At 41.7% G+C, this 14,030-nt stretch overlaps 1 protein-coding gene across 2 annotated transcripts in view; it reads right to left on the bottom strand.

The window, feature by feature from the left end:
• Window positions 1–14,030, bottom strand: part of TGFBR3 (transforming growth factor beta receptor 3) — a 116,603-nt gene that overhangs the window by 76,685 nt on the left and 25,888 nt on the right. The gene's annotated exons all lie outside the window — the stretch shown is intronic.

Raw genomic sequence — 14,030 nt, 5'->3', positions numbered from 1 at the left:
TGTCTTCAGCACCAAGAATGTACAAAGAAGAAGAAATGAACAAACACAAACTATTTCTAACATTCCTTGTTCATTACGCCAAACAACATTCAAACTTTTTGTTGTGAAAGTCTCTTTTCCCCAGAGATAGTCCATAAATTGTCTCAGATTTATCCCTCTTTACGGTAGAAAGGATAGGAAGTTGCATGGAAACAATGAATGGAAGTGCACTTTTTATCAGACAACGACAGGAAGCATTCTGCTTGGTTTACATGAGAGCTCCGCACTGGGGCCAAACGGAAAAAAAAAAAGCCTATAAAAATTAAATGCCTGCTTAGAGCAAAAATAACAAAAACAGGTTTCAAAACCATTGTATTTTTAATAAATCAGTATTGGAACTCCACAAATCGCGCTACCCGCAGTACTGCTGTTACTGTATTCCTGAAAATGAGTAAATTAAAGATGACAGGCAAGGAAATTCCAGACTTCATAAAAATCAGTTTCAGGAGGCAAAGAGAGAGCCGTACTTATTTTCATGCTCCATCAAAAAGCAGGCACAAAAACACGCGTGTAAACATAGAGCAGACTTCAGCAGTCTACGCTTATCTAAGAAAACAAGTCTTCCGACTCTCTCTCAGCAAAATGCTACCTCTTTCAATTGCAAATGTGTGCTTCAGTCCTTTGTATGCTCATGGGTGCTCCCGAGAGGGCTGCTAGTTCTAATGGTAGGGCACAAGTTCTAATGGTTTTCAAACCAATGCAGAACTATTGGTATCCCACCTCAGGCAGCACATAAAGGTACCAAAATACACACTAATAGGAAGATTATAGCACATATTCACTACACTGGGAGCAGGGGTAGGATTTTTGGTTTAGGCTGACTTCGTGGTTGTTCACTTTTTTTGTCTGTCTTGGTTTTTTGTGTTTTGTTTGTTTGTTTTGTTTTCTTTTTCTTTCCTAAAGTTTAGTTCAGGATGACTTAAAAATAAAAAAAATCCTATGACCGTTTTCAGAAACACAAGGCAGTTGTCACATGCTTAATTCCCACTGACTTCCATTTGGAGCTACACACGCAGCCATTTTTTGCCCAATAATCCATGGTGCTATATTGGTTGTCCAAGGGGCACCACCACGCAGAAAAGAGTTGATATCTAACGGCTTATGTGACTGCTAATGAGAGCAACCTCAAGATCAGGAGAGATGTACACACTGCCCACAAATTTGACAGCCACTCTTCCAATTTAGAAAATTTTATAGTAGCTGTTACTGAAAGTAAACTCAAAAAAAGATTTCTAAACTATTACAGCATTACAGACTTCCACAAAGCATTAACAGATTTTCCTTTAATTCATAACATTAGCATCATTTTTGGTAGGTTATCCATGTTCCAAAGTAAACGTGTAGGAAAAGTTTTCCTTTTTATTTCATATCTTTTATTTGGGCCCAAATTGCTTCCTTTTCTTCACCTACACAGACACACTAAACTTACAGGGACTCTATCTGTGCCTTTTCTCCTCTATGCATTCCTTTCCACAACTCTCTTAAACTGCCCTGTCATTTGTTTTCTATCCAACCCTTATTATTCCATCAAATAGTTCCTGCAGAGTCCACTCAACTTCAACAGCACTTGTCATTCACTACACCTGCATACAACGGGCTCTTCTTTCAGTAAAATGTCTTGCTTTTATCTGTCAGTTGGATTATCAGCAGGTCATTCTTTGGTCTTCAAAGAAGAAACAGTGAGTTCTGGATGTTGGTGCATATGGATACGTGCACATCTGGAGAGAAGGTGGTGATTTCCTTTCAAAGATACCTTCTTTTTTAACAGCCACAGAGATGTGGAGCACCAGACAGAGCAGCTTTCAGCTCAACAGCAACTTGCATGTCATCTTCTGCTTTAGCTTCGCCACCAGCCCCGGGGACCCACGGGAGACCTGCCATCTGCGTCCAGCCCGGCTGAAGAACAGCCCAGCAGTCAGTGCCTCTAATCCATGGCCGGTGCCGGAGCATGCGGACCCTGTTTGCAACATCAGGCGTCCTGTGAAAAGCAGATGGACGAGGCTTCTGGGGTTGGGTTTGGGTTTTTCCCCCACTTTGGTTTTGCCTGCCAGAAGCCCTTCTGTGCTGACATATAGGTGCTTCACTCGAGCATGAAATGTTATGAGCTTTCCCCTCCCTAATCACAGCTAGCACGTCAGGAACACCACTTCATACTAAAAAAGGGAACATCTGCTCAGTGCTGAACGTCAGGAAGATCTGATAAACACGCCGCCGGCCGCAGAGTTGGAATGAGAGCAGCAGCTTTGAAACACATGATTCACAAGCTGCCAGCCGGACCGGGATGTGCTAGGGCTGCCTTTCCTACCTCCACAGGTGCAAACGGATTGAAAATGCTCATCAGTGGATGGGACCCTTCATAAAATGAAGAAATGTTGCTCTGTAACTAGGGGTTCGAGCTGCAGCAGTTGGCATCTGCTCGCTCAGTCCCATCAAACACAGTGGACCTCAGAAGCAGCAAAAGCAAGCGAGTAGGAAACAGGCTAAAAGAGAAGATGTCTCCATAACTAAAAGAGTACCACCCCTTTCCTAATTAAAAATAACAAGATTATAAGTTCAGTTGAAGGCTGAATTCCTGTAAATGACCCTTTAAGGATGAGTTCACTATCACTAAACATCTCACTGTACAAACCTTGAAAACTGATCCCTGTCAAGTGCTGAAGCAAAATAAATCTTCCCTCCTCAAAACACTTAAAGCTTCAGTCCAGTCTTGAAAAATGTAAAGAGAAAAAAGGCAAAACTTACTGTACTTACTGTACTCTTCTCCAGCCCCCACTCAGTTAACCAACTGTGCTCAGCCTTTGTTGTAGGATCAACAAAGAAATCAGTTATGGAATACAGCCTGCTACAGGTTTTCAGACTGGTGAATTTTATTATCTGGTTTGTTTTTAACTAGGAAGGACCCTGTGCCCAAAACGGTTCAAGGCTCTGTGCATAAAGGAGAGGAGGAAACATGAGGCCACCCCAGTGCTGAGGAATGCTTGAAAAGTCCTTGCTCTGTCCTGAACTCAAGGACAGCACCCACTGTGGCAAGAGAACTGTGCCCACCCTCCCCTCTTTGAAAGCCATAAAGCCAACTGCTGGCAAAGGCTTTTCCAGGTTCATGAAGGTACCGCAGACAAGTTGGCTGGACCAGGCTGGTTCTGGAGATGGCTCCAGCCAGAGCTGAATCCCACTGAGAGCTATCAACACAACAGAGCAGTGGTCCTACAACTGTGGGCCCATGGGCCACTGATGGCCCGGCTGCTTGTAAGTGGTCTGCAGAACCACATTGTCTTTACACCAAATTCAATTAAAAAGTCTGATGGATAAGGTGCATGGTGGTCCTTGTAAAATCCTGAGGGTTGACTGCACACACAGGTATTGCTGCAGAAGAAAAAAACCCCACACTTCTGAGCCATTTTTAGCAGAAGTCAATGAGAACAGCCTTCAGTCAGCACCAGCAATAAAAAAGTTTCACCAAGTAAGCAAAGACAAAATACTTGGAACATTTGGCGTTAAGCAAAGGGACAGAAATTAGCACAATGTCTAGCAGTCCATGGATGGCCCAAACACAGCGCATCACACCTGTCATCAAGTTTTCAATAATGTAACTTGAAAATATTTTACTTGAGTACCTGTCCCCCTGCTTTTTATTTAAACACAAAATGATCACCCAAAGTCCCTCTTCATTCTGGCTCAAAATTTCCCCTTGATTTCATTTAAAGTTATAGTACACCAGAAAAACAAAACAGGAAAAACTTGAGGAGCAAAGAAAATACATGCAGATACCTTCTAGAGTAACATGAGCAGCCAACTGAATGTAGGCTTTTAGAAGCCTTATCTTCACTGCTTCCACATCTGCCAATTATTCCTCAAAAATCTCTCCGATGGTGACATTTTTGTTTAAAAGAATAAAAACCCCCTTTATCACGTTAGCTTTCAATCTCCTTGGCAAAGATATACATTATACTATAAATCCTACATAGACCTGATTATTTTAAGCTAAATAATAAGCTTATGTAGTTTGTTAATACAGATCCACAGGCATCTGTCTATGTTTTATAAACAGTGTCAGATGACATCTTGCAGAACAAGACAAAAGAGAGTTTTCTGAAGTCCATATGCTAGGATCTTTAAAACATTACTTAAAATACTTATTAGCAAATATTCAATTCCCTGCTGTGTGACAAGGTCAGCTACAAAATAACTTAAACCCTCAAGACAGGCAAGTAGTTGCAAAAGTAAAAAAGCAAGACCTACAGAAACTTGCAGTTGCATTTTCTGTTTGAGCCAGAAGCATCATTACAGCAGAGATACAAACTGTCTGTAAGTTTTCATGGTAACAGGCCTTTCCCATGCAGTTTACCATTCCGAGCTAATCTCCATAGTCATCATTTTTAAGCAATCTGAGCACAGTCTGACTGTAGCCATGATGGCTCATGAAGTTCAACAAAACCATGAATATTCCTAAAGCCAGCAACCAGCAGGGACTTGGCTCAGTGTATTCAAAAGCATGAAAAAAACCCCATATATGAGAAAACCTCTCAAAAGAGGCCCCTCACACAACGTGAGTAGTGAAAATCAGGGAAATCAGGTTTTGCATGCGCTGTACAATTACAATCTCCCTCCTTTATATCTGCTCTCAAATTGGTACTTGAGACCATGGCATGGACTCAGATGAACAAGTCTCTCACGGGACGGCAGGCCTGACAAACCTATACATACACAGCTAATTCTACAGGCAGAGGAAGGAAAAAAAAAAAAACCACTGAAACCTCACGCTGCAGGTTTACGAGACAGGATGAATCACCCAGCATCTCACCACAGCCAAAACCAGGGTGTCTCATTCCCTCCACTGCTCTTCTCCTTCCCACCAGCACTTCCCAGCTACCTTATGCCTGTTTTGTTGCTCATCAAACCTGCCTTCCCCAGCAGCTGATTCAACTCGCTAACACGACAGGAAACTAACGCAGCAATAAAGACACTAAGCAGGTTTCCACTGGTGTTCGGTGCACCGAATGGCAGGGAGGAAGGCCTGAGGAGCATCAGCCTGGTTCCCACACAGGGCAGTGGGGGAACCTGTCCCCACTGTGGGCAGCAGGGAACCATCAGGCTTGATTTTGCTCATGAAACCACAGACCGAATGCAAAACCACCTTCCTAGAAAGAGATACTGCTAATTTCAGAAAATGTGCTGACTGTGCAAATGCATTTTCCTTCTACTCCACGATCAGTGCAACGGTGATACAAACTACCACTTTCAAAAGCCCCTCATGCATTTTCACTTTGACTAAACCTTTCCATGGTGGAGAACAATAATAATCACAGCTTAGCACCTGCTCTGATTACCAAAAAGGCTTCGTGCAATGCCTCACTAAGTTTCATGTACATATGTGTATGGGTACATATATACACACACACATTCTCCAAAGCTAATTCACCCATATGTCAACAAAAAATTCAGTGGAAATGAGAACAATCAATCACACTTAAGTCACATTTGTTCCACTTCTGAACAGCATGCAGGAGACTGTTGTTTTCAACATAAAAGCTTTTCCTGAAGCGATTTCGTTTACTTTCCTCAGCATTACTAAAGCCACCACTCACAATGACAGGACATTGCAGTCATGACACAAGGTCTCTTAAAATTGCTTCTCTAATCAGCATTCCCGTAAGACACTATTAATACCGCAGATGGAAGACAGGACTGGGCTCCCTCCTGTTTAAGTAGTGACCAAATCACATTTCAGCACTCCCCTCTCCTCATCCTCACTTTCCATGTTAAACTCCTGGAAAGTGCATTTACAGCTACACTGATGTGATGTGAAGTTTGAGTGTCTTTATAAATTAATTAAATGGATACACTGTGGTCTCAATTCATTTACGTATTTGGGACCCCATGGCACAGTCCTTCAGATACCATAAGGTTACTTACTCTTGTTGAATTAACCTAATGCTTTTTTATCCAGACAGAACCATTTTTCAAGGAGATAGAAGGAGTTGCCAAATGCTTTCACCCCATCAGCTCTCAGTCCAAGCCAGACCTACCTCCAGCTTTCAGGGGAGAGGAAGTGGGGGAAATGTTATTTAAAAAAAAAAAGGCTGAAAAGGATCAGGAAGTTTACTTACTGTTCTAAATAAATAGATCCTAAGTAAATCTCATAGATTCTTGTAATCATCCCAGGTTACTGTTATAGCATCTTTTTATGGGACAAAACGCAAAATGTATGTTTGCAAGATGCTAGAGATCTGAAAAATATTGTACATCTCTTATTTTGCAGACAGTTTCTTTGTACATTCACCTTGCAAGACCCCCGTACTATCCGAAGGCCTAAAATAACTACCACACCACACACAGCTTCACCTATGTAACTAATTAAACTGGGTGATCTGCTAAAATACCACAGTATGTTCAGGCAGAAATTGACAAGGATATAGGAAGGGTCAATATTAAAAGTTAAAGTCTTCTGGCCATGGTAGAAGAGGTTGCTTCTACCCAAATGCCCCACAGTAGCCAAGCTTGGGATAAACTCTTTTGGGACCAGTATGAAACGCTGTCTCACCCTGCACTCACTGAACTTTTTCCAGTATCAAGAAGAGTGACTGTTTGTCAGCTAGCAATGAGGGGAAAAAAAACAAAACAGAAAAAAACCAAACCCACCACACACCACACCTGAAAATGATGATCTGCAATGTCCAATCTTTTCCTTCAAAAGCAGAAGGATTTTCATTTCAATTCAGGATTCCCCTGGGGAGACCCTGGGTGGCTACACAGCAATGCAGCACCTGCATCCAGCATGTCCACACACTGCGGCCATTTGACCAGGACTTCCAAACATCTGGAAGCAATCCCAGACCAGCAACAGTAGCTTTAACCAAGCTCCTAGATCCCAGAAAGTCCTGAACAAACAGCCAAACTCCTGTTATTCTCTGCAGAAGCTTCTGGGCAGCAGACAACACGGTGGGAAAGGGCAGAGCGGACCCCCTTCAGACAGTCTTGAGCAGGCTGCTGCAGCTGGGCAGTGTCTAAATCAAGAGACCAGTTACAGACATTGCATCTTAAACACCAATAAAGGCCCAAGTGGTCAAAGATAGCTCCAAGTAGCATTAAAACACGTTGTTTTTGGGAATTCCACGTATTTCAATCTCTGCATCCATTCTGTCCAGCTGGTTGTTGGGGTCATGCCAAAATGACCACCTGCTGCCAGGTACCTGTACTAAAGCCACCAGCCTCTCCAGCACAGACAGATGATCGGTCATACCCACCACACACAGAAACACAACCAGAAAGTCTGATTCATCAACACAGAATTTGAATGACAAAATTCAAATCCCTTTCCATTACTATTTTCTACTGTGCAGGATGACTTGATACACAGTTGTTTGCCTCAAAGGAAGAGAAAGCTTTCTGAGGGAGGAAAAGCACCTCTGAAGCCATCTAATCATAAACAGCTGTATGAGCGGTGTGTAACCATTAAAAGGCTCTAAAAAACAAAACCAAAAACATATTCTTAGCAACAACATCTAGAGTTTGATTTGATGGACACAATATCTGTCCAGATCAAGTGCATGTTTTTTCTCCTCTTCTGCTGCTGCATCTATAAAACTGTCAATATTCAGACAAATAAATAGATCCACTCTTCAAGCCAACTGCTTTTGGATTGTAGCTATGCAAAGCAGAAACTCTTTGTTTTTTCCTCCCAAAACTGGAAGAAATTGAACTTTGTTCTCTTAACACAGCTGACTCAACAGGATGAGTGGAATACAAGTGCAGAGGTCAAACGGCCCAAGAAATCCCTGTTTTGAACCTCCACACTAAAGGGCTGACCAGAAGCAAGAGAAACGATACCTGAACATTAACAAGCTCAGTGCTTACACCACACTCGGAAAACAGGCTCTGTTTAAAGTGTGACATTACATATTAAACTCAGCTGGTAAGCTAACACTGAAGTGTGAAAAACAACCAATCCACCCTCCACTAGTCCACCGGCCATTCCAGCCCAGCTCAGTGTTGCCATCATCACAGTGGAGTTCTCTCTAAGCAAGATGACCTAAACCAGAAATGCCAGGTCCACTTATAAGCTCAGACAAATATTTTTCAGAGTATTTTCAAAGGGTTGAGGATCTGAGACTTTTGAAATGCTTGGACTCAGCAAAACTGATGTAGGTTTCCTAAATACATAATTATTATTTAAAAGGCAGCTCAGCACTTAAGATAAATGGTTTTAACTAATGTAACCTCACGGCCGTATTTTCCCCTTTTATAACCTCTTAGCATTACTACCACTAATTTACAGGGCAAAAGAAATTTAGCAGCTGAAAAGTGAGTTTGTCCTTAGGCAAATAACTTGATGGCTTTTCAATATGACTTCAAAATAACCCTAGTTACCTTACACAGCAGGTTCTCTTTGAATGCTTTACACAAAAAAACACCACTTAACTGTTATTTACATCTTCCTTTGAGATTTAAAAAAAAAGAAAAGCATATTGTTAAACACACTTAATGGAAGAGAAGTGACGGTGGGAATACGCAATCATACACCACCTGGCCAGAGCACACTGTCTCGTGTACGCCACATGCCCTGCCTGATCTTCCACTTCCCTGAACATACCAGTCCAGCCACAAAACACGATACCAGCCACAAATGGGAAATGACAGATATCCACAAACTCCACTGAAATTAAAATCTCAGAATTACTTGAGGAAGAAATTTTTCTACAATGAGGGTGGTGAAACACTGGCCCAGGCTGCCCAGAGAGGCAGTAGATGCCCCATCCCTGGAGACATCCCAGGCCAGGCTGGATGGGGCTCTGAGCAACCTGATCTGGGTGAAGATGTCCCTGCTCATGGCAGGGGGGTTGGACTGGATGAGCTTTGAAGGTCCCTTCCAACCCAAACTATTCTAGGATACTATGATAATTTAAGCGAAATTGTGACTGGGAAGATTATTTTGCATCAGTTGCCAGGAGAAGCAGGGCATGAAGGTGCATACTCCCTTCTCTTCCAGGCATCGCATCTGACCACCTCCTTCCCAAACAGGCTGGGGGACACAGAGGACTTCCCTGGCTGATACCAGCCAAACGCATTTACAGGTGAGGGGGAAGACCTTATACCTCCTCCTTGCTGCTCTCATGTATCAGTGATATCCATGAACTGAACAATACAGATTTGGTAAGAGAAATTAAGCTTTATTTCCTTCAATTCTGTCCTTCACAGTCTTTGCCTTGCACTCTTCACAGCTTCTCATTTCTTAATCAAACCCCATATTTTCTTTCTTATGCCTCTACAACAAAACTTAGATGGTCATCATCCTCATCTCGTACACCCTGCTGCATGTTCAAGAACACCTTTGCCAGTCTTCGTTTCATACCTTCTTCCATTATAATCTCTTATAAGTTAGCATCACTTGGGCCTCCTGCTTGGCTTCCAAGCAGCCAGGCTCGGCTATTTCTACCTGCATAAACACTGTGTGTCCCTGGGTCATCACAGCAGAAGTCCATGTTGCAGGAAGACAACAAGCATGACGTGTTTTAAACACACAAGTGTTATCTTGCTTGACCAGATGCTATGTGTCCCATCACAGCGTAAACCAGCCCCATCAACCTTGTATAAAGACAATTATAGGGGAGAAAAAAAAAATTATACGCACCACAAAACATTTTTATAAAAACAGAAATGCCAGTCTTGAAAGACTGAAAGAGTTTTTTTACCAAACAGCTACCTAGTTCTTTAGGCGACACATATTTATGCTTTCAACAAATGTTGCTTTAATTAAATACTACCTGTGATTGTGGTTTGCTTTTCAATACAAAGTGATTTTCTTGGTAAGCATCCTGTAGCGATGCTATAGCCGCAACTCAAGAAACTTCTGTCTTTTAAGGATTATCCCTTCAACCTAAAACTAAGTTTCAGGTTCCTCCTTATGCCTAGGCACAGTAGCGTTCAGAGAGAAACCTAAAAGTAGTATTACAACATTAAAGAACTTTTTTTTCTTATGTCAGAAATTATTTGCAAGTTAAACCACACTATACAGTTACCTGTTTTTTCATTAAAAGCTAATCTGGGGATTGTGTAAGAATGTCAATACTTCTTCCTCCCTCCTGAATTGTGAGATTCTGTGGGAGCTGTGGTTCTCTTTTTCAGACGAGAAGCCATGGGTTTGGGTAGTCTGCTCTGTTAAAGCACAAACAGCTGAAGGTCACCACCCAACTGTGCTCATTATCTCATTATATGGCCTAATTCTGTAATGTGTTTTCTTCCATGATGTGATAATCAGCTTTGTGTTTCTTTTTTTTTTAATAAAAACTTGGAGATACCAGAATCTTTTAAGGAAACTGTGAACCATTTTGGAAGGCCATGTGCAATAAGAGTCAAACTAACAACCCTTCCTAGATCTTACAATTTCGTGGCCTCCACTTCCCAAAGGAATCTGCTCTCTTTGATCTCTGCTTTTAAGAAAACAGCTCCAAAAGAATACGAGTACCAATAAACTGGAATTTTCTGGTGAGGAACAACTCAAAATACACACTCAGAAAATGAGAATTCATTCTAAATAAGCCACAAAATCCACTGAGAGTCCATGTGTTTTCCTTTCCATAGAGGATTCAAATCATGGTAATATACTTGCAGCTTAATCAAGTTAGGGCCAGCAAGTATGTATTCTGTAACACAGCCAAGTCCTGAAATCATTACCTTAAACCCAGCATACATGCTGAACACTTTAGCAGCACATACCGCCTTCAACTCCCATTGAAAGCTGCAGATTCTTGTGGGGATTCTGGGTTTTTATTATCTCACAGGGTCAAGCTCTTAGTCCTTAATCAGGCAAGAATCCAGATGAGGTCCATGAGAGATCTGCCAGAGAAAGGACTAAATGGAGAGTGAGAAAGGATGATTCTAAACAACTTGGGAGAAGATCTTTATACAGAACAGAGAGCACGCATATTGTACGCCTGATTCATAGGGAGTAATTTAGCTCACGCAGATGGCAGCCACATGTAAAAAGATTTGGCCGTATATATCCTATGCCTGCGCCTCTTCTTCATTGAAAAGAAGAAGGCTCATAACTAAACAGGCATGATTTCCAATATCTAAACTATAAATTTCGACAGAATGAGTCCAGTAATGAGACTTTCAAAACTGTTAAAGTAACCATAAAACAATATAAATTCAATTGTAAAATAAAACACTAACTAGTACCCTTGAGGTTCTTCTCTACCCTCCACCAGAAATTAAACAAACCCCACACCAAAACAAAATAATTCTCAGCTAATAAGTAAAATTGCTGACTTAAGAAATATCTCTGAAAATTCTATCAGCAATATCAGCCAGAGCTTGTAAGTGAATTACTAACTAATGTCTTTCTTCCCATTTTCCTTGAGGTAAAGTTTTGTTTAAGGGGTTTCTTACTACACTCTGCCACTCATTCATCTTCTACCTAGGAAACAACTCATGCCCTGCTCAGTACACTCCTTCTTCCCTTCCTAAGTACAAGATTTTCTCCTCCTTGCCTGCCTCCTGCTCGCTTCCTCCTGTATTAGGCACGTGCCCTTTGTTCTGTCCTACCCATTTCTCCCCATGTAGTTCTGACAAAGGCACTTGAAGAAATGCAGAGATGTGGTTCTACAAGAGTTAACCGAATCCACATTTTGTTAATGTGCTGACCAGCTGCTTGTTAGCTGCAACCAAAAGGAGCATGCACACTGGCAGTGAGCTGTTAAACGCATTTTCAAAACTATTAATAAGCTGGAATCAATTCAAGCCCAGGACACGAGTACAGCGTATACTCCCAGGCGAGAATCAGATATAAAAGGAGAACTGAGATGGCCTCCACATGAAATCACAATGGCTCTTCTGCTCTAATAATCTTTTATTGACTTTTGACTTTTTTTTATTTTTTAAAGGGAAGTTGGAGAAAAGAGTTTTAACTCAGGAAATAAGTCACTTGTGCCCAATGCTAATGTAGCCTTTATAAGGTACGTATCTTAGTATCACTGCTACCCGGAAAAAAAGTCTCAGGGAACCTCAAAGCCGATTCAGGTTTCACCAAAACATAAAATACTCTCATGCACACCTAAAGTACTTCCCTTACAGAGACCCCACGGGTGTCAAATCCATCTCCCTGTATGGCCAGGGTTCAACTCCTGGTTAGGGGCTTGTCTGAAGACAGCAAGAGCCCCCTTGACACCACAGACACAGGGACTCGCACAGGGAACCCGACTCCTGGCAATGGCACAGAATTCACTGTCCTTCCCAGTACACAAAAAGTCTAAATACTCCTTCTCAAGCAATCAAACAAACAAGACTTCAGGGAAAAAAAATGCAGGTAGATTCTGTAAAAACTAACCACAAAATATTAACTACACGTAAAAGCCTGAGGACACTGATGCTGTCAGATGACGGCAGATTTCTCGCCATGTGACTTAGCTGGAAGCAGGTACCTCAGGAACAGGGTGGCTCCTCTCGTCCAACAAGAAGACAAAGCAATGGCCCGGCCCTACGGATGGAGCGAGCGGAGACAAACCTCACAGCGAGACTTTCAAAATGACTCGGCAACGCTTGGAACAGCACAACTTTGTTTTCAAGTACCATCAGCAAAGGGGATAGTGTTATTTAGAAAACAGTCACAATATCCTGGAACTTACTAGATGTAAAATAACTTTGCAGTGGAGTCAGCAGTCTGTGGGGCCTCATACATGCTTTGCAAGCATTGAAACAGTCCCTCAGAAATGGCATTAAATAAAATGAGTAATATCTCTTCCTGCTAAACATTAGAGATACATGTAAAAGCTATCGAGTCAGCACTTGGTGATGGCAGTTTGCACAGTAAAATCTGTTTTGTTGGAATTTATAACAACCTGAAGGTGGCCACTGATATGCATCTCACATACCTATTTGTTTTAATTATTATTATTACTATTATTTTTGTAGAAGAAAATAACATTCAAATGACCCATTTCTATATATCCATAATTAATGGGTAACATCAGGTTTTGATTTTGGGAGAAAAACCAAGAGCTAGGGACTGTCTTTCCAGGCTGACTAAAGATGAATATTAAATAAATGGCATTTTAATACAAACAAAAAACAAGCAGACAAAGAACCTAATACAGTACCTGGCTAAATCACTGTAAATTGATTTTGGTTTGGTTTGGGCTTTTTTCGTATTGGTTGGTAGGGTTTAAATAAGCTCAGATGTTTCAGGCTTTCACCCGCAAGCATTGCGGCACAATGCACAGAGTGTGAAGGGACCAGCTCAGAGTCCTGACAAGGACTGCCGCCTCTCATTTGCTTAACTATTTTAATAGGAAAAGCACGCAAGTTTCAATGTTGCACTGTACAACGGTGCATTTCCTTGCCATAATGTATTGTATATCACTGCTTGAAACTCTACGAAGCTGGTAAACCCTTCTTGTGGGTACAGTTACCTCAGTTGCATGAACGAAAAAGTGTCTCTCTCAGCTTTTCATGTATTTTGGGTAAGGAGACGTAGCTATGCCAGTAAATCAAATTCTTTCGTTGCCGTATGTTCCAGTTCTGACAGGACATGTTTTACTTGATGGTTGATGTCCAATTGTGCCACCAGGTGAATCGCAGATCAAGTTACTCAAAGTACTTGAACAATACTTCAACACTCTACTTCTGTAAGAGGAAGTTCAGTTTTTATCTAGTACAAACATGAGCTACTGCAAAAATGGAGGCTCCACCACCCTGCCACCCACCTTCAAGGGTCCCTGTGTTTGCTCTAGCAACCAAGAAGGTGCAGGGAAAACCAATTGCTCTTATAGGACTTCAAAAGCTCTCATGTAAGCACAAAGGAGCCAGGCTGAAACCGGTTCTTCCTATCAGCAGATCAGTGGTTAAGCTTCCATTCCCTTCAATGAAGTTAAGCCCCATTATTTTACTAATATCTCAAAAGATTTGTGATAATTTACCAGCCGCACAACGCAGAGGCAGTCTTAACATTACCCTGCAAGGGAAGTTACTTGGTTACGTGTAAGCCTGACTGTACC

This window comes from Patagioenas fasciata, chromosome 6 (genome assembly GCF_037038585.1).
Source record: "Patagioenas fasciata isolate bPatFas1 chromosome 6, bPatFas1.hap1, whole genome shotgun sequence".
Taxonomy (NCBI): Eukaryota; Metazoa; Chordata; class Aves; order Columbiformes; family Columbidae; genus Patagioenas; species Patagioenas fasciata.
Note: the sequence above shows the minus strand (reverse complement) of the source record. Positions and strands in the feature narration are given on the sequence as shown.